The 23,983-nt window shown below is 44.6% G+C and overlaps 1 pseudogene; it reads right to left on the bottom strand.

Annotated features, from left to right (window-relative positions):
* LOC145395468 (DNA polymerase delta catalytic subunit-like) overlaps positions 1 to 23,983 on the bottom strand; it is a 133,476-nt pseudogene that overhangs the window by 102,989 nt on the left and 6,504 nt on the right.

Raw genomic sequence — 23,983 nt, 5'->3', positions numbered from 1 at the left:
ACTCCACATGCTCCTCTCAAGTAACTCATTTCCACTGCTCTCACTCTTGACTTGTTCCCCTCTTGCAAGGTCCACGCCTCGCTTCCATACGTCAGGGTAGGGATCACAATACTATCATGCAGTGACTTCCTAACTTCCATACTCACCTCCCTATTTCTCATCACTGCTTTCAGTGAACCAACAACTTTCCTTCCCTGCTGTACCCTTTCACGCACTTCATCCCCCAAAGTTCCATCCTTACCCATCACACTACCCAAGTTCTTGAATGAACTCACATTCTCCATATCCTCACCATCCAACCTCACTGTACATTCTGTGACTTCATTCCTCTCAAACACCATAACTTTACTTTTGTTTACATTAACTTTCAGAGTCCTCTTCCTACACACTGTCCCAAAATCATTCACCAAACCTTGCAACTCCCATTCATCTTCACTCAGCAATACTGTATCATTAGCAAACAGCAACACCGGAGTCTTCCAAATCTCACCCTCATTCATTAGAGCCACCCCCACATCCACTGCCCTACCTTGCACCTCCTTTACAACCCCATCCATGTATATATTAAACAGCCATGGAGACATCACACAACCCTGTTTCAGTCCCACATTGAGATCAAAGAACTCACTCAGCTCACCATCCACTCGCACGGTAGCCCTAGCTCCTTCGTACATGCTCTTCACAGCACTCAACAATTTCCCCTCCACTCCATATATTCTTAATACCTTCCACATACCTTGCCTATCTATTCTGTCATAAGCTTTCTCCAAGTCCATGAAGGCAGCATACACTTTCTTTCCCTTCTCTAGATACTTCTCCACTAAACATCTTAGAACAAATATCTGATCTACACACCCTTTTCCCTTCCTAAATCCCCCTTGTTCTTCTTCAACTAGCTCCTCTGTCATATGCCTAACCCTATCAATGAGTATTCTACCATATATTTTTCCAGACACTCTAAGATGAAAAATACCCCTATGGTTACCACATACTTCTCTCTCCCCTTTTCCTTTGTATAAAGGAACAATTATACCTGATTTCCAGTCCTCTGGAACCCTTCCCTCTTCCCAAGCCAATCTACACAACTTCCATATCCACTCCACAACAATCCCACCCCCATACCTCATCATTTCACCACACACTTCATCAATACCTGGGGCCTTTCCCATCTTGATCTTCTTCATTGCTTCCACTACTTTCGCCCTGCTGATCTCTTCCTCCCTCCTCTCATCTCTTCTTCTCCCAGCCATTCCCCAACTACTTATACTCGCACTGCTCTCACTCTCTACATTCAACAATCCTCAAAGTGCTCCTTCCATCTCCTCAATTTCTCTCTCTTCTCCACCTATTCCTATCTTGCACTTCCTTACTATTTCCCCTTTCACACTGCCTTAGTTTCTTTACCTCTTTCCAAAACAATTTCTTACTCTCCCTCCATTTCACACTCAGATTCCTCTCAAACTCTTCATCCACTTTCTTCTTACTCTCCTTCACCAGTCTCTTCACCTCCCTTCTCCTGCTCATATATACCTCTCTCTTCTCTCTCTCATCTTCTCCTCTACCTCTACTCGCTAACCATTCACTATATGCCTTCTTCTTTGTTCCACAGCTCGTTTCACCTCGTCATTCCACCATGCTGTCCCTTGCACACCCTTGCATCTCCTCCTCACTCCACAAACCACCTCACACGTTGCGCCTATCTCTTCCGTGTATCTCTTACATACGTCTTCCACCCCTTCCATCTGCTCTAGCTCATACCTTCCCAATCTTTCTTCCACTATGCTCTTATACTCTGCCATTTTCTCACTATCTTGCAAATTCTCCACTCTTCTCACAGGAGCTGTTTCCTCCTGTCTTCCCCTTCGTCTCCTCAACCATATTCTTTGCAGTTTTACCTTGGCCATCACTAAGTGATGGTCCGAGACTCCAAACCCCCACCCTCTCCACACTCTTGGATCCAACACTTGTCTTCTCATTCGCTCATCCACACACACGTAGTCTATCATTGCCTTTCGTTCAACAAGTTCACCATCCATTTTCCCCATTCCTCTCCATGTATACCGGTGGATCATCTTATGGCGAAAGTAGGTGTTGGCTATTGCCAACCCCTTACCAGCACAGATGTCCACCAAAGCACTACCATACGCTCCTAGTTAATCTCTCACTCTCCATCCTCTCCACATGGCCAAACCAAGTCAGTGTATTTCTCCTGACACTATCTATCACATCCACTTGCACATCACAAAGCTCTTTCACTTACTCATTTGTCAGTCTGCCTCTCCATGTAACTCCACACGCACCTCACTCACATTTTGTACACTCTCCAAGTTAATCTCCCACTCTCCATCCTCTCCACATGGCCAAACCAAGTCAGTGTATTTCTCCTGACACTATCTATCACATCCACTTGCACATCACAAAGCTCTTTCACTTACTCATTTGTCAGTCTGCCTCTCCATGTAACTCCACACGCACCTCACTCACATACACACTCCTAGTTGGTCTCTCACTCTCTATCCTCTCTACATGGCCAAACCACCTCATTGTATTTCTATCACATCCACACCACTAACAAATTATAGCATATTCTCATCCCAGCTCCTGTGCCTGGTGTGGCCCACGAAACAGTATGGTGAAGCATAAATCCTCACCCTACATAATATATGTCTCTATAATCACTCTTCCTACTAAAAAACAAGTCAACATACACTAACTTTAGTTCCTGCATGTCACTGTAATCACTCTTACTACTAACAAACGTCACCATATCCTCACCCCAGCTCCTGTGCCTTGTGTGGTCCATGAAGCAGTGTGGTGTAACATAGGTTGTGTGCAATCATAATGCTGGGGTACTGGGAGGAAAACTCCAGTGTGGCGATGGGCAGATCATAGTAGCCCTTCACAGGCTCTAACACAGTGGCACCCTCGTATTCGTCCTCATTAACATTCTTGTGTACTGGCAGAACCAAGTCTTGCTCTACTGCCTGGTGAATAGGGAATGGATGCTATGATAATTAGTTTCATATGGAGTGGATGGAGAGTAAGAGACTTTTTTTATGTGTCTGACTCTGGACATAGGCTTCAAAGCCCATTAGCAAGGCTCAGTAGTCCTACGTCCATACACCTCCACATGTCATCACTTCGGCGTTAACACCCACCATCCATACTGAATACATGTTAGGGCTGTCTCATACGGGACTGGTGTATCGGTATTAGCCGGAGTATTTTTACGACATGTCACCGGGTCATCTTGTAGATCAGTCAAGTCTGCTTTAATGAGATTGAAATCCTTAAACTGTTCCTGTCCCAGCTAGGATTGGAACCTGGGTCCAATAGGACTGCAGGCCAATTCTCTACTGATTCGGCCACTGCCTCCCCCAACTACTAGAAGTACTAGGCGTGTATGTGAGTGAGGTGGAGAGGGGGAGAGGGAGGGTAGGACTGAGGATGAGATGGAGGGATGCAGTAGAGAGGTATATGAGAGAGGGGGTGTAAGCTGGAGGAAGGACAGTGAAATGACAGGGGACAGGGTGACATAGAGGAGATCTGTCTGTGGCCAACCCTTACGGGATTAAGGCGTCTGGCTATAAATAGATAGATAGAGTTCCGGTAAACATGAATAAATGAGTGGATAGGCAATGTAAGAAGATAAGAGAGAATAAGGTAGGATAGAAGAGCATCAAAAGTTAGTTGCAGATTATCTCCTTCAAAGTACGTTTCGTTTCTTTTCATTTCGTTTTCGAAGGCTCCAACATGCTTGCGTGTGTCAGCCTTGGTCACCTGATGGTGGCTCTTCATGCTGCTCAACCAAAAAAGTATGGCACACCTGAGGATTGATGGCTGTGAAAATGAGCGAGTTATGCAAACACACATGAATCTAGTAACATACTGCCTCAAAAAGTATACCACATCCAGTATGTGATTACACTGGTCTACAGTCAAAATGCTTCTAAACTGAAATCAGTCGTACATGACTAAATCTGGGTCGCTGAAAACGGTACTGATACTATAAAAATCTTGATTGGCTCTAGTTTTCAAGATATCACAGAACATAATGAATAGCTGGAATATTTAGTCGAGCTATAAGGACTACGAGAGAACGAGCACGATTTGAAACAAGAAAGTGTGATCTGAATAACATGATCAAAAGACAATCTATGATACTGAATCACCTATAAAATCACTTAAGTCACATACAAAATCACTTTAATCACCTATAAACAAGTCACTAATCACTAATAAAAGCGTGTGTTCTGTTATTGCAGGATTGGTGGAAATGCCTCGTAATTGTGTGAACAATGTCGACAACTTCTATGTTTGTGGTGAGGTTACTTTTGTTTCACAAAAGCGCAGAATAACCGTAATGATCAAGATGCCTGCCACCTCTATTTTGGCTGCAAAATCGGCAATCAGAATAAGACCTGGGCCCCGCATATATCCTGCAACACTTGTGCAACAAACCTCTGTCAGTGGCTGAATGGGAAGAAGAAATCCATGCCGTTCGCAGTGCCGATGGCCTGGAGGGAACAGACAGATCACATAAGCAAGTGTCACTTCCGCATGGTGCCTCCACTTGCAGGTGCGTCAAGGAAAAAGAAGTGGACTGTGTAGTATTCCAACAATCCATCTGCCATATGACTGGTATCCCATGGAGAAGCACTGCCAGTTCCTGTGGCTCCAAAAGTGTTCACACCGGAGTCACGTGAGCAAGAGGAAGATGTTGAAAGCTCCATTCTTGAGCATCCTACATCATATGACCCACATTTTCCGTCATAAGTTCCTATTGAGCCACAGCTCATAATGCAGGCCAGACTCAACTATCTCGTCAGAGATTTAGAATTGCCTAAGAATAAGGCAGAGTTACTTGGGTCGAGGCTACAGCAATGGAATCTATTGGTGAGTGATGTTCGGATTTCCACGTTTCGTGACCGCCAAAGAGACCTCGATCGATTCTTCTTTATGGAAAGAGATCGTGTGGCCTGCAAGGACATTAATGGACTGATGACTGCTCAACATTACTTATGAGTCTTCTGAGTGAAGGCTGTTCATCGATTCATCAAAGACCAGCCTCAAAGCCGTTTTGCTACATAACGGCAACACAATGCTTTCAATTCCAGTTGGCCATGCAGCACATACGAAGTACGACATACATGGAGCAACTCCTGAGATGTATATGACTCACGTCAGTGGAAGCTCTGTGGCAATTTGAAAGTTTTTGTTCTCTTGCTAGGTCTACAGGCTGGATACACCAAGTACTGCTGCTTTCTCTGTGAATGAGATAGCCGAGCAAGAGATTCGCACTACATCAAGCGAGACTGGCCGCTTCGACAGTGGTTGGAACCATGGCAGAAAAATGTTCAGCATCTCCCACTCGTTGACTCGGGAAAGATTCTCTTGCCGCCCTTACACATCAAGCTGGGCCTGATGAAGAAGTTTGTTAAAGCAATGGACAAGACTAAGCCAGCCTTCAAGTACCTCCTCGTAAAGTTCCCGAGGCTAAGTGAAGTGAAAATAAAAGAAGGGGTGTCTGTTGGCCCGCAAATTCGTGAACTTGTCAGAAATGATGAGTTCCACCATGATTTACGAGGCAAGGAGGAGCTGGCATGGAAGGCTTTCGAAAGAGTTGCAACAAACTTTCTTGGGAACAAGAAGGCGGACGACTAAAGAAACTGGTGGAAAACCTGCTTGAGACGTACAGAAGCCTAGGCTAAACATGTCGCTGAAAATACACTTTCTACATTCTCATCTGGATCTTCTACCGAACTGTAGAGCATTGAGTAACGAGCATGGTGAGCGGTTCCACCAGGATATTGCAACAATGGAGAAGCGATATCAGGGCAAGTGGAATCCATCAACGCTAGCAGACTAATGCTGGACAGTGACGAGGGATTCTCCACTCAAGCTTCAAGAGGCAAGAGAAGAAACGTCGAACAGACGATGAATGAACTTGAACAACCGTGTGACTTGCACAATTAGTGTCCACAGCATCATGCTGAATTAGTGTTTTAGCACATTCTGCCTGTATTATTCAGTCTTATTGTGATATGAAATATACATACACTGACTTACTGCGTATCTGCTAAATACGAAAATATCCGGAAACCAGGAGTCATATTTGAATTCAGCGCGTCGAAATCTATCAGAAAAAGTACATTTCATCTCTGAAGCAGTCAGAATAGTAGATCAGTGTTATATATGCCATTTCGAGTCCTAGGACTCTATCTGCACTTATAATTACAGGTTGCCCCATATACCGCAATAATTCGTCTGTGTTTGAGAATGATACGTGGGGTAAGATGGCTGATACTTTTTTGGTTGACTCGTTCATTTTGTTTTGTTTATAAAGGCTCCAACCTGCTTGCATGCATCAGCCTTGGTCACTTAATAGCAGCTCTCCATGTTGCTTGATCTCTGGCAGCCTCCCTATTCAGCCCCTTATACCTGGGGGTCACGTTCTATAACCTCGTCCCAGGTCTTGTTTGATCTGCCTCTCACAACCCTACCCCTGTTGTTCACACTTCTCACTTTCTGCACTCAGCTCTCATCCTCCATCCTTTCCACATCCCTAAACCATCTCAATCTACCCCTCCTTATCACAACACCAATACATTCTAGTCCCATCCTTCCTCTCAGTTCTTTCATTGTAAACCTTGCCCTTCCCAGGCCTCGGATTCATGGTCACATTACACATCCAACATTGTCACTATATATGAAAATATTAAAGCAGAGCTCATTCTCCTGACCTCTTTTCCCACCTTAGGATGGGGTAAGGTAGGGTACAAAAGCAAAGATGGAGGAAGCGTGATAGACAGAGCAAGAACTATCCACAGCATGTCCAGTGAAACATTTATTCACTCACCATCCAAAGCACTGAAATTCTAACTGTATCTCAATGCCTAATCGTTTACACATAGTTCTGAGGGGTAAAATGATGGTTACTGAGAGAGAGGGTGACTCCCAGTGTGATGTTACAGTGAATGATGAGAGACTGGAATTGGTGAGAGAGTTCAAATACGTGGGTACAGTGATAGAAAAGAGAGGAAAATGTGCAAAAGAAGCGGACAGTAGAGTGAAACAAGGAAGGAAAGTAGCTGGTACAATGAAGGCTTTGATAAGAATTAAGGCTTGAATGTTGCAGCTGCGCAAGGCTTACATGAAGGAGTGTTAGTGCCAACTTTAACATGCGGATGTGAGACTATGGTGTGGCATGAAAATGAAAATTCAGGAGTAAGAACAGTAGAGATGGGACTGCTGAGGAATGTATGTGGAGTACAGAGAGTGGATAGGATAAGGAATGATGTTATTCGTGAAAGATGTAGAGTGAGGAAGTCTGTAGACACTAGAACTGAAGAGTGTGTACTGAGATGGTTTGGTCATGTGGAGAGAATTGATGACTAGAGTGGTGTGAAAGGTATTACTGAGCGAATCTGAAGGAAGGAGACAGGCTTAAAAAGAAGGTGGAGGGATATGGTGGATGAGTGTGTGAGGAAGAGAGGTATTGAAGTTGATAAGGCTGAGAGACTGACAAGAGACCGAGCTGGCTGGATGAATTTTGTGCAGAGAATCGTATAACCAGTGATTTAGCACCCCTTTTTGTGACAGCTTACGAATTGGCGCAATCAGATAAATAAATATGAAGCTACAGAAAGTGGTGAATTTTTTTTTTTGGTTTATCTGATGAAGCCAGGATTCCATGGGCTTAAATGATGAGTGAATGGAAGCGTGGCCCACTGAATTGGGCTGAGTTAGGCTTTCTGGACGTTGCTACTCCTCAGCCTGCCTCTGTGTGGGAACGGAGGTCTGGATGATGATGAATGGTGCACTTAAAAATAATAATAATAAAGTAAAACGAATCCAAACCATTACTATTGTATTCCTCTTTACTGTATCGTAGATAATTCATGACATCAACTCCATCTTGTCAGTTTCCTTGCCTGATCAACAACCACACTTTGCCGTCACTCACTTACAGTATCTACCTATATTATATCCCACCTTCCTCAGCAGCTGTGATATAACTTTGATCAGTTGTCCACGTGTCAGGAGGTATGAGAGTGGTACACCGGTGACCCTGGCCATCTCCATGTAGTTAATAATACACATCAGTTTTTCCAACAGACGTAGGGGCAGCAGTGCGTTCTTCAGGCAATAGTTCGCTAATCTGAGCATGAAGTAAAAAACACACATACTATCAATCAAACAATCATCATCTTGACCTCTCTCTCTCTCTCTCTCTCTCTCTCTCTATCGAAATACAAGGAAGAAGGACCCAAAGGCCTGAAGCCGGGAAAATTGTTCACTCCAAGAAAAAAACAAAACAAGATAAGAGAAAGCCAAATTCAAGATCTGTTCTTTTCAAGATGCCTGGACACACTGCGTTTGAAAGACTGTAAATCATAGGCAGCAGGAAATTCAGACAGTTCCACCTAAGGATGGGGCGAGGTAGGAATCAGAGAAATATAAAGCATAAAAGCCAAACTGGTCGCACAAACTTGCAAGTCTTTGAAATCCTAGCTCCCATAACAACATAATTATATAAATGTCGCTGTAAATATCATCAGAATACCTAAATTTCAACCAGGTCCTTCAGACAATATACTGATACAACGTAGTGTAGTCAGAGTTTGGGGTAGCACTAAGGTTTTTTTTTTTAATACATGATAGAAGAACCCAAGGCCAGGGGCCAGCAAAATTATTCCCTCCAAGAAAAAACAGGAAAATAACGGAGAGCTAAATTCAAGATCCGCTCATTTCGAGATGCCAAGACACACCTCGTCTGAAAGACTGGAGATCATGGGCAGTGGGAAATACAGACAGAGGAAGACGGTTGCAGATGCAAACAACACACATAAGTTTATTTGTCTTCTTAATAACTTAATAAAAGATGATGCAAAAAAAAAGTTAGGCACACCTGGGGTATGATGGATGTGAAAATGAACGAGTTTTGTAGGACACACGTGAAATTATTAACCTTGTGCCTTTAAAAACACAGCACCCAGAAAATACACACACACACACACACACACACACACACACACACACACACACACACACACACACACACACACACACACACACACACAGCGCCCAGAATGTGAACTATTGTGCATTCTGTGTCCTAATAATTACCAAGGATAATATTTACACTTATAATCACTGGCTGCTTCATATATCACAATGCTTCATCCGTTTCAGAATAAGTGCAGTCCGAGATTGGTACTTTTTTCTTGTTATATTTACCTGTGATTCTCATTATTCTTATGATCTCCAGGAAAATATATTCACCTTAAAACAGACTCTAAACTAGCTGGGTAGGATATTGCCTTATTAATCCCCCTGACTACCACAGGAATTCTGTTGACTAAAGTTCTATGCAAAGCTTAACGTATCTGTCAGAATTGTATCATTTGTACCATTTAAAAAGGCGCCAACGTGCTTACATGCATCGGCTTCGATCACCTAACGGCGGCTCTCCATACTGCTTGATCTCTGGCAGCCTCCCTCTTCAGTTCCTCATCCTGAGGTCACACGCTATGACCTCTTCTCAGATATTTTTCAGTCTGCCTCCCACAACCCTACCCTCAACGTTCACACATCCTACCTACCACACCCAACTGTCATCCTCAATTACTCTCCACATGCTCAAACATCTCAATTTACCCCTCATCATCACAACACCAATATACTCCAGTCCCATCCTTCCCCTCAACTCTTCAGTCATAAACATAGGTCTCCCAGGCCTCGCACTGAAGGACACATCAAATTTAAAAAAAATATCAAAATGCAGTCAATAAGCCTGAAATTTATCCACACAAATGAAATCCATGAAAGTGTTCAAATCTCCCCTCCTTGCCCCTCACCCACCTTCTGCGTGTCTGGGGGTTGCCATTCTGGAGATCTGATATAACGGAGTGGTGGAAGTCCTCCTTTGGCTCTTGGAGGAAGTGATACGATACAGCGTTCAGCGTGTACGACTTCAGCTTGTCGTCTCGTACCAGAACCTGACAGACCAGAACACATGTATACTTCAGTGACTTAAATTTGTTGGTGAGTTTTGTATTTTTGAAGCCTATTTTCTGCTTAATGCCACGTGGACAGGATGGAGAATGGGAGACTAATGAGGAGAGTATGAGAGTGAGGTGGAGGGAAGGAGAAGGAATGGGAGACCAAGGATGAGATGGAGGGATCGAGTGTAGAGGTATATGAGAGAGGGGGTTGTGCACTAGGGTGAGGGCAGTGAAATGGCGGGGAACAGGGCTTATGAAGGCGATTTGTTTGTTGGCCGCCCCTTACGGGATTAAGACGTCTGGCTATAGATAGATAAATAGATTAATGTCTGAATAAAACCAATACTATGGCTAAATATCCTTCCACCGCATCATATTCTGGTGTTACCTTGGCCTGCATTCTTGTTGGTTAAGGAAGCTCCATAACACCTTTTCCTAAGTGATTTATTTTGCTTATTACACTTTACTGTCCATCTGTTACATAAATCCTTCCAGTATCGCCATACTCGCCATCCATAACGTACATAAGGATATTAACGTGGCATATCCAAAAACAAATTACTAGGGAAGAGGTGCTAGGGAGCTCCGTAAGTGACGAAATGCCAGGCCTTAATGTTAGAATAAAACAATACTATAGCATCATGGCTAGTAATTTCGTCGGATAAGGACGCTCCCTAGCATCTCTTCTTTGGTGGTTTATTTTTGGATATGACTGGTTAATATCCTTTTGTATGTTACTTGGGCAGTATGACAAGATTGGAAAGACTATATAACAGAATAGGACGGTATAAACAAAATAAATTGTCTAGGAAAAGATGTTAGGGAGCTTTCTTAACCGATAAGAACATGAGTCCATACTCCAGTGTTACCTTGTTATGGCTGGGCATTGACGATGGAGAAAGGACAATCTTACACCTAAAGTGAACAGAGTACAGGGATCCCTGAGTCACTGCACACTTGGTTGTAGCAGTTTTTGTTGTCACTGCTGGATGAGAGAGAGAGAGAGAGAGAGAGAGAGAGAGAGAGAGAGAGAGAGAGAGAGAGAGAGAGAGAACTTTGGTATCGCACACCCGAGCTGGTTTCTGTCGACAATGATGGTGCAGTGCGTGTGGTTTCTGATGGCTTTGAGGGATTCCAAGATAAGGTACTACTTGTGGAGTTAATCCCAGGTGGTGGAGTCCAATAATTCTCCATCCCCTAGCCTCAGACCTCTACCTCAAGCCCATCTCAGGTCTCTATGTGGTTTGTGTTTCTTCCTGATTGTGCCATCTTCAACACTTTCTCTTGACCTAACCATGCCCATATGTTTCTGATACTTGCCATAAAAGTACGTAGGTATTTAGTGGGTATAAAATGTTGTCAGTGAGAAAACTTGGGATTGCATATGGGATGCCCAGCAACAATTACGACAAATCCCAAAGGTTTTGTGCTTTCATTATCGCGTAATTTTATCACACACGAACCACGGTACCAATTGTGCGTAGTAACTAAGGGATCATTGCATAGGTCAGGGAATTAAGAATGATTTCGCCCCAGAGTGGATGGACAAGGAATGTGGAAAATTTTAAGAATATATGAAGTAAATGGGAGGTTGTTGAATGCCATGAAGAGTATGTATGAGGGTGATAAGGATGCAGTGTGTCTGGACGGTGAAATTAGAAAATTTTCCTATTTGAATGTTGGATTAAAACAGGGATGTGTCATGTCTCCGTGGCTGTTCAGCTTGTATATGGATGGGGTTATAAAAGAGATACTTTACAAGGTAGGGCAGTGGATGCTGGAGCGGCTTTAATGAGAGAGGGCAACGTTTGGAAACTTCCAGTGCTGTTGTTTGCAGATGATGCTGTAGCGTTCAGTGAAGACGACGGGGAACTGTAAGGCTTGGTGAGTGAGTTTGGGAGAGTGTGTAAGAAACGGAATCTAAAGGTGAATTTAGGGAAGAGTAAAGTTGTGGTTTTCGAGAGAAATGAAGTCACTGAATGTACAGTGAGGTTGGATGATGAGGAAATGGAAAATGTGAGTGCATTTAAGTACTTGGGTAGTGTGATGAGTAAGGATGGAAGATTGGAGGATGATGTGCTTGAAAGAGTACAACAGTTGCTGGTTCTTGAAAAGTGATAAGAAATATGGAAGTGAGCATGGAAGTAAAAAGTCGCTGCATAACAGTATTGTGATTCCAACCCTAAAGTATGGAAGTGAGGTTTGTGAAAAGAGTGGAAATGAGTTATCTGAGAGGAGTATGTGGAGTTACATGGAGAGACAGACTGGCAAATGAGGAAGTGAAGGAGATTTATGGAGTGGATGTGAAAGAAATCGTTAGGACAAATACATTGAAGTCGTTTGGCCATGTGGAGAGGATGGAGAGTGAGAGACTAATGAGGAAAGTGCATGTGAGTGAAGTGGAGGGGTAGGCTGAGGATGAGGTGGAAGGATGGAGTGGAGAGGAATATCAAAGAGGAGGGTGTATGTTGGGGGAGGGCAGCAAAATGGCGGAAGACAAGGCAACATGGAGGCGATTTGTTTCTGGTCACTACTTACAGAATTAAGGCGTCTGGCAGTGGATAGACAGATGGGTAATCCCAAGTTCATCTAGACTACGGGAAAATTAAAATGCTACAGTTTTGTCTACAAGATGAGGCATTACTAACCATGAGGAGGTCAAATTGGCAGCGACCTTCAATGTTGATGGATTTGTTCTCCCGGCGACCCATCTGTCGACTCTGCCACACTGAATCCTTCACGTCTGACCTGAGGAAGACAGCAAGATTAACCTTGTACATAAATACTGCTGTTACTATCACTATTATTATTATACTTGAGAGATAACTTTGTCCATTAATACTGCTGTTACTATCACTACTATTATTATACTTATAGTGATAACTCTGTACATATATACTGCTGATACTGTCATTATTATTATACTTGAGAGAGATAACTTTGTCCATAAATACTGCTGTTGCTAGCACTATTATTATTATACTTGAGAGAGAGAGAGAGAGAGAGAGAGAGAGAGAGAGAGAGAGAGAGAGAGAGAGAGAGAGAGAGAGAGAGACTAACTAAACATTAACAACAAAGAACAACAAAGAACACAAATTTGTCAAACCCTCTAGATATTGTTGATGCATCTGAAACAAGAGAGGGTATGAACACTGAGCATTTAGCATGGTCCAGCAAGTAAGGGAAGTTTATGAGAGAAGAGAAAAGAGGAGAGGGGAGGAGAGGAGAAGAGAGGAAAGGAGAGAAGTGGAGGGGAGTTGCATGGGGTGGGGTGGAATGGAGAGGAGAAACGAGGACAGGAGAGAGGAGAGGAGACAAGAGATGAGAGAAGAGACAAGGAGGGGGAAGAAGAGGGGTGGAGGGGAAAGGAGAGGACAGGAGAGGAGAAAAGAGAGATGAGAGGAAAGGCCAAAAAATCGTGCATTCTAAAACTTTCCAATCCTACTTAAGGCTCTTGATGCGTCCCAGGTATGCGAAGGTGTTGGACCTCAGGTGTTTGGCGCGGTCCAGCAAGTACGGGAAGTCGAAGTTGTTGATGTTGTAGCCTGTGATGATGTCAGGGTCCACAGCACGCAGGAATTTCGCCCAGCTCTACAAATATAAACAATTTAGCATTACTGTATTATGTGGAGAGGATGGAGGATGATAACTTGGAGAGGAAGGTGAGCAAAGTCAATGTTGGGGGTACGGATAGGCAAACTGAAAAAGACTTGGGGTGAGATCATGGAGTGTGACCTCAGGGATAAGGAACTGAATACGGAGGCTGCCAGAGATCGAGCAGCATGAAGAACCGCCATTAGGTGACCGAGGCTGACGCAAGCAAGTTGGAGCCTTTATAAATGAGACCCCCTCCCCCCAAAGAAAATCTTTCACTCCCCACTATTAAAAATCAACAGTATTATCTTTATCCGGTAGCGACCATCATCCACTCACTTGATGTAATGCTGCCTTCTTCTTTCTTCACCTTAATCATTCTTTTACTGTGTCTGTCCTCCTCTCTTCCTATTTCTCACCACCATCCTCTCACTTGATGTAATGCTGCCCACTTCTTCCTTCACCTTGATCATTCTTTTACTGTGTCTGTCCTCCTCTCTTCCTATTTTTCACCACCATCCACTGACTTGATGTAGTGCTGCCCACTTCTTCCTTCATCTTTATCATTCTTTTTCTGTGTCTGCCCTCCTCTCTTCCTATTTTTCACCATCATCCATTTGCATGATGTAGTGGTGCCCACTTCTTCCTCCACCTTTATCATTGTTTTTCTGTGTCTGCCCTCCTCTCTTGCTACTTCTGCCATCTTTCCTGTCATTTTTTATTTCTCTTCTTTCCTTTTCAGGTGGCTTTACATTAAGTGACAACCCTAATGGTTTCCTGTAATCCAGGAAACCATCAACAAGGCTGGGTGGTAACCATATAACCAACCAATACGTGTTCCTTACGTGTCAGTAAATTGGTTGGCAGAGGGTTTGTTCCCCTCCCCGTAAGACAACTAACTCAAAGACAAACGGCCGCCCCTTACCTGATTTTGGCGTCTGGCTAGAGAGAGAGAGAGAGAGAGAGAGAGAGAAAGAGAGAGAGAGAGAGAGTTTTACCTGATTTCCCACAATTATAAATCAGTTTCACATACAAATACTCCATAACACCCTGCCCCATCCTCTTATCTGTGTGAATGACCTATTTTTCATACACTCTAGAAAGTGGTGACCTGTGGCCCTTCATATCATCACATAACACAGCCTGTGTGACATCAACTGTTACTGGTTATTCATGCTTTTCTGTCTTCCTCACATCAAGCACTTCATTCCTCCTATCCCTTCTCACCTCAAGCATATCCTCCCTCTCTGCCTTAAGTATGACCTTTCCGCCTAAGGTGACCCCCTTTCCCACCTCAAGTATAATCCCCTCACCTCAATGCATGAATCCTTTACCTCCACCATGATCCCCTTACATCAGACACGACCTTCCCATCTTAAGCAAGACCTTTCCATCTCAAGCATACCTCCCACCCTCCTTCCCTCAAGCATGATCTTCCCATCTCGAGCACGACCTTTCCATCTCAAGCAAGATCTTTCCATCTCAAGCAAGACCCTTCTATCTCAAGCATAACCTCCCACCCTCCCTCTCTCAAGCAAGACCTTTCCATCCCAAGTGTAACCTCCCACCCTCTCTCCCTCAAGGATGACCTTCCCACCTCAAGTATAACCTCCCACCCTCTCTCCCTCAAGAATGACTCCCTTACCTCCAGCATGACCTTCCAACCTCCCTCCCTTGAGCATGAACTGCCAACCTCAAGCATAACCTCCCACCCTCCCTTCCTCAAGCATAACCTCCCACCCTCCCTTCCTCAAGCATAACCTCCCACCCTCCCTTCCTCAAGCATAACCTTCCACCCTCCCTTCCTCAAGCATAACCTTCCACCCTCCCTTCCTCAAGCATAACCTTCCACCCTCCCTTCCTCAAGCATAACCTTCCACCCTCCCTTCCTCAAGCATAACCTTCCACCCTCCCTTCCTCAAGCATAACCTTCCACCCTCCCTTCCTCAAGCATAACCTTCCACCCTCCCTTCCTCAAGCATAACCCTCCCACCTCAAGCATGACCTCCGTCCCTCCCTTAAGTACAACCTTCTCACTGCAAGCACAATCTCCCCACCTCACGCACAGCCTCCCCACCTCAAGCATAACCTCAACACTCCGAGCATGACCTCCCAACCTCAAGCACGACCTTCCGATTTCAAGTACAACATCCCCATCTCAGTCACAGTCTCCCCATCACAAGCATAACCTCAACACCTCAACCATGACCTCCCCAACCTCAAGCACAACCTCCCCACCTCAAGCATGACCTCCCCATCTCAAGTACAACCTCCCACCTCAAGCATGACCTCCCCACCTGAAGCACAACCTCCCCACCTGAAGCACAGCCTCTCCACCTCAAGCACAACCTCAACACCTCAAGCATAACCTCAACACCTCAAGCACCACCTCCCCACCTTACGTACAAGCTCTCTACCTCACACACGACCTTCCTACTTCAGGCATAACACCAACACCTCAAGCACAACCTCCCCACCTCAAGCAACACCTCCTCACCTCCAGCATATCCATCTCCTGCGTAAACGACATAACCTTGGCGCCAACGATGGGAGCACATTCCTGCAGCGTGAAGATGGTGCGAAGGAACGGCTCCGACTCCCCCTGACGCACCACAGTGTTGCCGATCTGGATGACTGGGTCCTTGCTGGCCTCGGGAAACACCCCTACAGACACCACAGCATGGGTTTACATTGAGGGTTTAGCCACCTTTGCTTGGGTTAGGTTAGGATGGGTTAGTTTGGTTTGGCCGGGTTGTGTTAGGTTAGGCTTGGTTTTATTTGGTTTGGTTTGGGTTTGGCTTGGTTTGTTTTGGTTTTGGTTTGGTTTGGTTTGTTTTGGTTTTGGTGGGGTTAGGCTTGGTTTGGTTGGGTTGGATATGATTTGGTTGGGTTTAGCTGGGTCTGGTGTAATTTGGTTTGGTTGGGTTAGCTTATGTTAGATTAGGCAGGGTCTAGTAGGGTAAGTTTAAGTTAGAGTGGGCTGAATTACGTAGGTTTATGTTAGGTTAGGTCAGGCGACAGTAGGTTAGGTTACGTAAGCTATGGTTGGGTTACAATAGACTGGGTTTGGCTGGGCTTCATATGGCTAGGTTGAACTTAGCACAGTGAGGTTCCATTATATTACATCTGGCTGGGTTCTGTTATATTAGGTTTAGCTAAGCTACATTAAATTGGATTGGGTTATGCTAGCATAGGCTTCTCTGACTACATTTAGGCTAGGCTAGGTTATGTTATCTCCAGAGGCTCATGTTATGTGGAATTAAATTAGGCTAAACTAGGTATTCATTGAAAAACTTATAAAGTAAAGCGCTTTTTTTTTTTTTTTAATCCAACACGATTCTGATTCATATTTGTATGTTTTGACTTATGGGGTATGTCAAAATTAATGAAGGCAGAGATCGATACAAATCAGGATATACACCAATCACTCTGTCATAATTATGCAAATAAATCACTTAATAACGTGGTGGTTCATACATATCCTTTTTTCAATATGAATATCAGAACACGTATCATTATGATAACAATAATATTAATAACAATAATAACATCAACCACTAAACATAAATATATCAGTGACAATATCATCCCTTAAACATAAAAAAGTATATTAGTGACACCAACCACAAAACATGATTAACAAATACAACTGATGCCATATTCATCTACATCATCATCACCCGGACCTCCTTTCTCACCCTAGGGCAAGGTGTGGAGTAGCAACGTCCAGACAGCCCAAGTTTGCCCAATCCATGGGGACCACGCTTCCATTCGCTCAACATTCAAGCCCCAGGAATCCTGGCTCTATCTAATATGCCAAAAACATTCACTGTGTTCTACAGTTTCACATAAACGTATCCCATAGAGTCAATCCGGACGCTGTCACGTTAAAAGGGGGTACCAAATCCCTGATCATGCGCTTCTCCTCACAATATTCATCCTGCTAGCTCGATCTCTTGTCAGTGCCCTAGCCTCACCGACTTCCAAAGCTCTCATCTTCACACTCCTATCCACCATATCCCTCCATCTTCTCCTTAGCCTACCTCACCTCCTCCTTCCTTCCAATTCGGTCAGATAATTATCACCACTGTACTGTTATCCAGTCTCTCCACATGACCATAACATCTCAGTACACTCTTCAATTCTGGTGTCCAGAAACTTCCTCACTCCACATCTTTCACGAATCACATTATTTCGTATCCTATCCACTCTGTACTCCACATAAATTCCTCAACAGTCCCATCTCCACCACTCTCACCTTTGACTTTTTTCTTTCATGCCACACCATAGTCTCACATCCATATGATAAAGCTGGCACTAACACTCCTTCATGTAAGCCTCGTACAGCTAAAACATTCAAGCCTGTTTCTTATCAAGGCCTTCATTGCACCAGCTACTTTCCTTCCTTGTGTCACTCTACTTTCAACTTCTTTTGCACATTTTCCTCTCCTTTCTTTCATTATACCTAGGTATTTGAACTCTCTCACCAATTCAAGTCTCCATTCACTGCAACATCACAGTGGGAGTCACATTCCCTCTTAGGAACGATCACTATACCCTTTTCTACATTTTCCTCTCATTTCTATCATTATACTCCGGTATTTGAACTATCTCACCAATTACAGCCTCTCTCCATTCACTGCAACATCACAGTGGGAGTCACCTTCTCTCTCAATAATCATCACTTTTTACCCTTTTCTTCATTTACTTTCAAGGCACGATGCTCACAGACATTAGCAAAACTGCACTAGTCTTCGAAGTTCATGTCCAGTACAGTATTTGCAAGCAGTACTGCATCATCAGCATATACCAAATTTGAGATCTTCCATCCATCACCACTCATCACGAAAGCTATCCCCCTCTCCATTACCCGAGTTTTTACTGCTCTTGTCACCCCATCCATATATTGAACAACCAAGGGGACATCATATAACCTTGTAGCGCTCCTACATCGATCGTGAACCATTCACTTAGATGCCCATTTACCCTTACACATGTTTCTGTACCATCATAAAAACTCTTGACGGCACCTAGCAGCTTACCATCTACATGTGCAAAACTTTCCACAATTTTTCTCTACTTTGCCGTATGCGCTTTCCAGATCCATGAATGCCATAAACACCTTATGGTCATTCTCACAAGCCTTCTCCACTATCTGTCTCACTGCAAATATTTGACCCACACATCCTCTGCCACTCCTAGAGCCACCCTGTTCATCACTCACTAGGAGTTCTGATATCTCTCTTACTTTCTCTATAATAAGTCTTTCATAAACGTTTCCTACCACACTCAATAAAGTTATGCCACGAAAATTCTTGCACTCACTTCGCTCACCTTTCTTTTAGTACAGGGGTACAACCACGGCCTTTTTTCCTCTCTACTGCCACAGCTTCACTCATCCATGCCTTCTTACATATCTCCAACAAGCACATCTTTCCGCTCTCTCAACTACACTTAATCATCTCTGCATACACCTCATCAACCCCAGCTGCATTCCCACTTTTCAGCCGCTTCACAACGCACTTCACCTGTGCGAGTGTCACGTTACCTGGCACTGCATTCCTTCTCTGCACCCCCCCCCCCCAAACCAATCATGTTTACAGCCCCTTTTCTCTCTCTGTTCCCATTCATCAGGCTTTCAAAATAATCTTTCCATCTGGTCCTTACTTCATCCCAATGGGTTAATAATCTACCACCTACATCCTTCACACCTTCACATTTCTTTCCGTTGTCACTTCTACATTTCCGCACCTCTTTCCTCAATAATTTCCTATTTTCAGAGTAGTCTGCATTCATTTTTCTTCCTAGATCATCATTTACCTCATTCTTTTTCATCTTCACTAGTGTCTTTACGTGTTTTTTGTTCTCAATATATTGAGTTCTTATTTCAATTGAACCCTTCTCCTGTAACCACACTAGCCATTTCTTCCTCTTTTCTTCACTGCTCTCTGAACCTCTTCATCCCACCATGCGATACCTTTCTTCTTTGTTGTTACTCTTCCCACACAACACCACACATGATGTCATCAACCTTTAAATATAATCCGCATACGTAAGTGGCATACTGGTATAATTAATGCTTCAACACAATTAGCATCTATTAGTCTATACATCCATATAGCCAGACGCCATAATCCCGTAAGGGGTGGCCAAAAACAAATCACCTCCATGTTGCCCTGTTCCCTGCTATTTCCCTGCACACCTCCCCCCAAGTTACACCCCCTTCTCTCATATACCTGTCTACTCCATCTCATCCTTGGTCTCTCCCTCCTTCTCCCCCTCACTTCCTGCATACCAACCCAACAGTTATTCCCTTCTGTACGATGGTATCCTTCAGGTTCTGTTCTTAATACAATATCTCCACATGACTGCATTCAGTTTTGGAAAGATTATGATCTGGGGGGGCAATATGCAGTTTTCATTAACCTTTTCATTCTGAAGCTGAAATACTCTTGATGTAGCAAGAATTTCTCCTGTATGTACATATATGTATCATTATGACGGCTCCAAGATGCCTGCATGATTCAGCCTTGGTCACCTAATGGCAGCTCTCCACTTTGCCTTTCTTTTTATGCTAGGAAGAAGGAACCAAAGGTCACGAGCCTGCAATAACCGTTCCTTCCAAGAGAAAAACAAAATACATGAGAAAGCCAAATTCAAGATCCGATCATTTCGAGATGTCTGAACACACTGCGTTTGAAAGACTGGAGATCATAGCTAGCAGGAAATACAGAGAGAGGGAGACAGTTCCAGAGTTGACCTGCTGCATAAATTAAGGCCTGGGAGTAACGGTTAACTCTTGCATTAGTGAGTTGGACAGAAAAGGGATGAGAGTCTGCTGCTAGACGGATGCTACACGCCCGTCGTAGAGGTGGAGGAATGCAAGAATACAGTTCAGAGGAGCAGTGACCAGTGAAGTAGCGACAGTAAAGAGATAAAGATGCAACAGTGAGGCAAAGAGACAGAGGTTGAAGGGAGCCAGTAAGAGGAGGAGAGTTAATAAGATGAAAAGCCTTTGACTCCACCCTATTGACAGCCTCCCTACTCAGCCCCATATCTGTGAGGTTACACTCTATGCTCTTGTCCCATGTCTTTTTTTGGTCTGCCTCTTGCAACCCTACCCTAAATGTTCACACTTTTCACGTTCCGCACACAACTGTCATCCTCAGTTCACTCAACATGCTAAAACCATATCGAACTACCTCTCCTCATCGCCACACCAATACACTCCAGTCTCATCCTTCCTCGCAAACCATCTCAATCTGCTCCTCATCATCACAATAACAATACACTCCAGTCTCATCCTCCCTCCCACACTATCTCAAGCTACCCCTCCTCATCACAACACTAATACACTCCAGGTCCACCCTTCCTCCCAAGCCATCTCAATCTACCGCTTCTTACCACATCATCACTTCATTCCATTCTCATCCTTGCTCTCGAACTCCTCATTTGTAATCCTAGCCCCCCTAGACCTTGCATTCAGGAAAGCTCTACATATCCATCTACTCACTGTCATTTCTGTACATTTAAGCCTGCGAATTTCCTAACACATGCCATAGACGGTAATAAAAAGTTGTCAATACACTGATGGTCTAAGCATAAAACAATAAAATCAGGTACAATACATTGGTAGTCTAAGGGTTAATAGCAGCTGACTAGACAAACCACACACTGTTGTTGTTAATGTTGCTGTTGTGGCCCCGGATTAGTCTTAATATAATCAAGTGGACTGCAGCCTAGAGCTGCCCTTCTTCTGTAGTCCACCACCCCTCCATTCCGGGAACAGGGAGAGAGATGAGGGAAGTCTATATAAACTGGCATGTTTTACTGACGCCCCTGCATGCACGTGTTCTCTCCAGCACCAGCCACACAATAAAACAAATCAAGCATCAAACCACTCACCAGCCTGTTAGCAGCCACCAACAAAACTTGGTTTTATTACTGTAAATGTCCTTAACCCGCCCCGTCCCATTGACTTATGGGTATGTTGCAACGATTTGCATTTGCCAGTCCCGGCGACGTACCAGTACGTCGTGCAATTGCAAAGTGCATAATTTCGACAATTTTCAAATTTCGCTCTTGATTTTCGGTACGTATCCTCGCTTGACCTTCCCCTACCTGCCACCAGGCGGGGACACTCGGCGACCCCACGCGACCCGCGCTAACCCGCGGCTCGTCCACTCACCTGTTAGCAACAGTCCTACTCAGACATGGCTACGAGAGGTCTCTCAGAGGTCGAAATTCAAGTCGCCCTGGATGCCTTTACAGGCGACAGTGATTCCCCACTGGACGACGAGATTGTTGATAAAGATTATGTGCAGCCAGAGGAGGAGGAAACCACCAGCAGTGATGAAGAAGTCCCGTCCCCCAGGAAGCAGCAGTACGTGACTTACCGTGCTGCTAGAGAGGGGCAGCCGGCCAAGAAACCACGTGCAACATCTTATGCCCAGCCCCAACGTGATGTGGAACCTGAATTCGATGACGAGGACGAGGACGAAGACGGAGTCATGCGACGTGCTCCCATGTGGTATGGACGTGAGGTAATAACTCATCGTGGCCCCGAGTGCACACCACTTCGGACGAGCAGGTACGGGCTTAGTATTTTGTTTGGGGAGTTAGGAAGTGCTGTGGAGGGAGTGGGGAGTGAAAGGGAAAGTGCAGGGAGGAGTATGGAAAGTGAGAGTGACGTGAGTGAGTCATTGCTCTCCCTAGGTAGTGTGAGGCGGTGGGGTGTATCACGTAGGTGAGTGCAGGTGCGTTCTGTATCACGTGGGGTTGTGATGGAGGGGGAAGGTGCGGAGGAATCACTCCCAAGCACATCTTATGCTCCCCAATATCCCCTAACACGTGGGCAAGCTAGGGTGAGTGAAAAATCACGTGGTGTTGTCATGGAGGGGGAAGGTGGGGAGGAACCACTCCCCAGCACGTCTTATGCTCCCCAATATTCCCCCACTTCATCCCGACAACCCCCTAATGTTCCTCAAGGCCGCAAGGGTAAGGGAAAGGGAAAGAGTAAAGGCAGAGGGAAGAGGAGTGACAGTGGAGAAGCCCTCCGCACTTCTTCTCCCCAACCTCCCCCACCAGGATCTCCTCCCCACCCAGACGAAGGCGGTGATGGGGATGATGGGGACGAGGGATTTGTGGGATGGAATTGGGAGGATGGGAGTGATTTTTCTCCCCTCATTCACCCCTTCACTGAGCAGGGGCGCTCTGGCTGCATTGCTCCTGGAATTCACCGTATTTCCACCAGGTTGGATTTTTTCCACCTGTTTTTTAGTGAGGCATTCATGGAGCAGATTGTTTACCAAACCAACATTTTTGCAAGCACCCAACGCCTTGAGAGTGAAAGATTGGGAACAAGGAGTAGGCATTCTGTCATATATGACTACCCTGTCTCCCTTTCAGAAATGTTCCTATTTTTTGCCCTGGTCCTTTTGATGGGTATTATACGAAAAAACAGAATTCCGGCTTACTGGACTAGGGACCCTGTTATGTTTACCCCAATATTTGGGCAAGTGATGAGCTGTAATCAGTTTCAACAAATTCTAAGTCGCCTCCATTTCTATGATGCTCATGATCCTGCAAATGCGAACAACACAGATAAGATGAGGCGAATTAGGTTGGTCTTTGATCACCTGAGGCAAACCTTTCGTTCATCATTTTATCCCTATAGAGACCTCGTCATAGACGAGAGTCTCGTTTTGTGGAGAGGTAATATTTCATTTAGGCAGGATATACCCAGCAAAAGGCACCGTTTTGGGTTCAAGATCTTTGTTATGTGCGACTGTAGGCCTGGATACGTGCAAGACATAGTCTTGTACACCGGTGCACAGACAGACATAATAGAAGATCGGAGTATTGGACTGTCGGGAGCAGTGGTAAAGACAATGATAGAAGACTACCTTCATCGTGATCATGTCCTCTACTTGGACAACTGGTACACTAGCCCTCTTCTCGCTCGTTATCTTCACATGCATGAAACGGGAATCTGTGGAACTGTGAAGGTGAACCGGCGTCACATGGCCAAGGTAGGGCGGAAACTTGACAGGAATGAGGTTGTCTTCTTCAAAACCAACAACATCCTTGCAACTGTGTGGAACCATAATAGAGAAGTAAGCCTCTTGTCAACGGTTCACTGCACCTTGATGCACCGTACTGGTTCCGTTGATTACCGGAGCGAGAACAGGCGTCACATTTGGAAACCTGAGTGTGTCATGGACTATAACATAAACATGCGCCTGGTGGACCAGTCAGACTCCATGATATCGATGGTAGAGAGTGCCAGGACCACGATGAAGTGGTATAAGAAACTGTTCTTTCACTTGCTAGACATCACTGCTCTGAATTGCCACCACCTTCACGCCATGACAACAGGAGTT

The sequence above is a fragment of the Coenobita brevimanus genome, chromosome 31 (genome assembly GCF_032717465.1).
Source record: "Coenobita brevimanus isolate Jiangsu-jjx chromosome 31, ASM3271746v2, whole genome shotgun sequence".
Lineage (NCBI taxonomy): Eukaryota > Metazoa > Arthropoda > Malacostraca > Decapoda > Coenobitidae > Coenobita > Coenobita brevimanus.
Note: the sequence above shows the minus strand (reverse complement) of the source record. Positions and strands in the feature narration are given on the sequence as shown.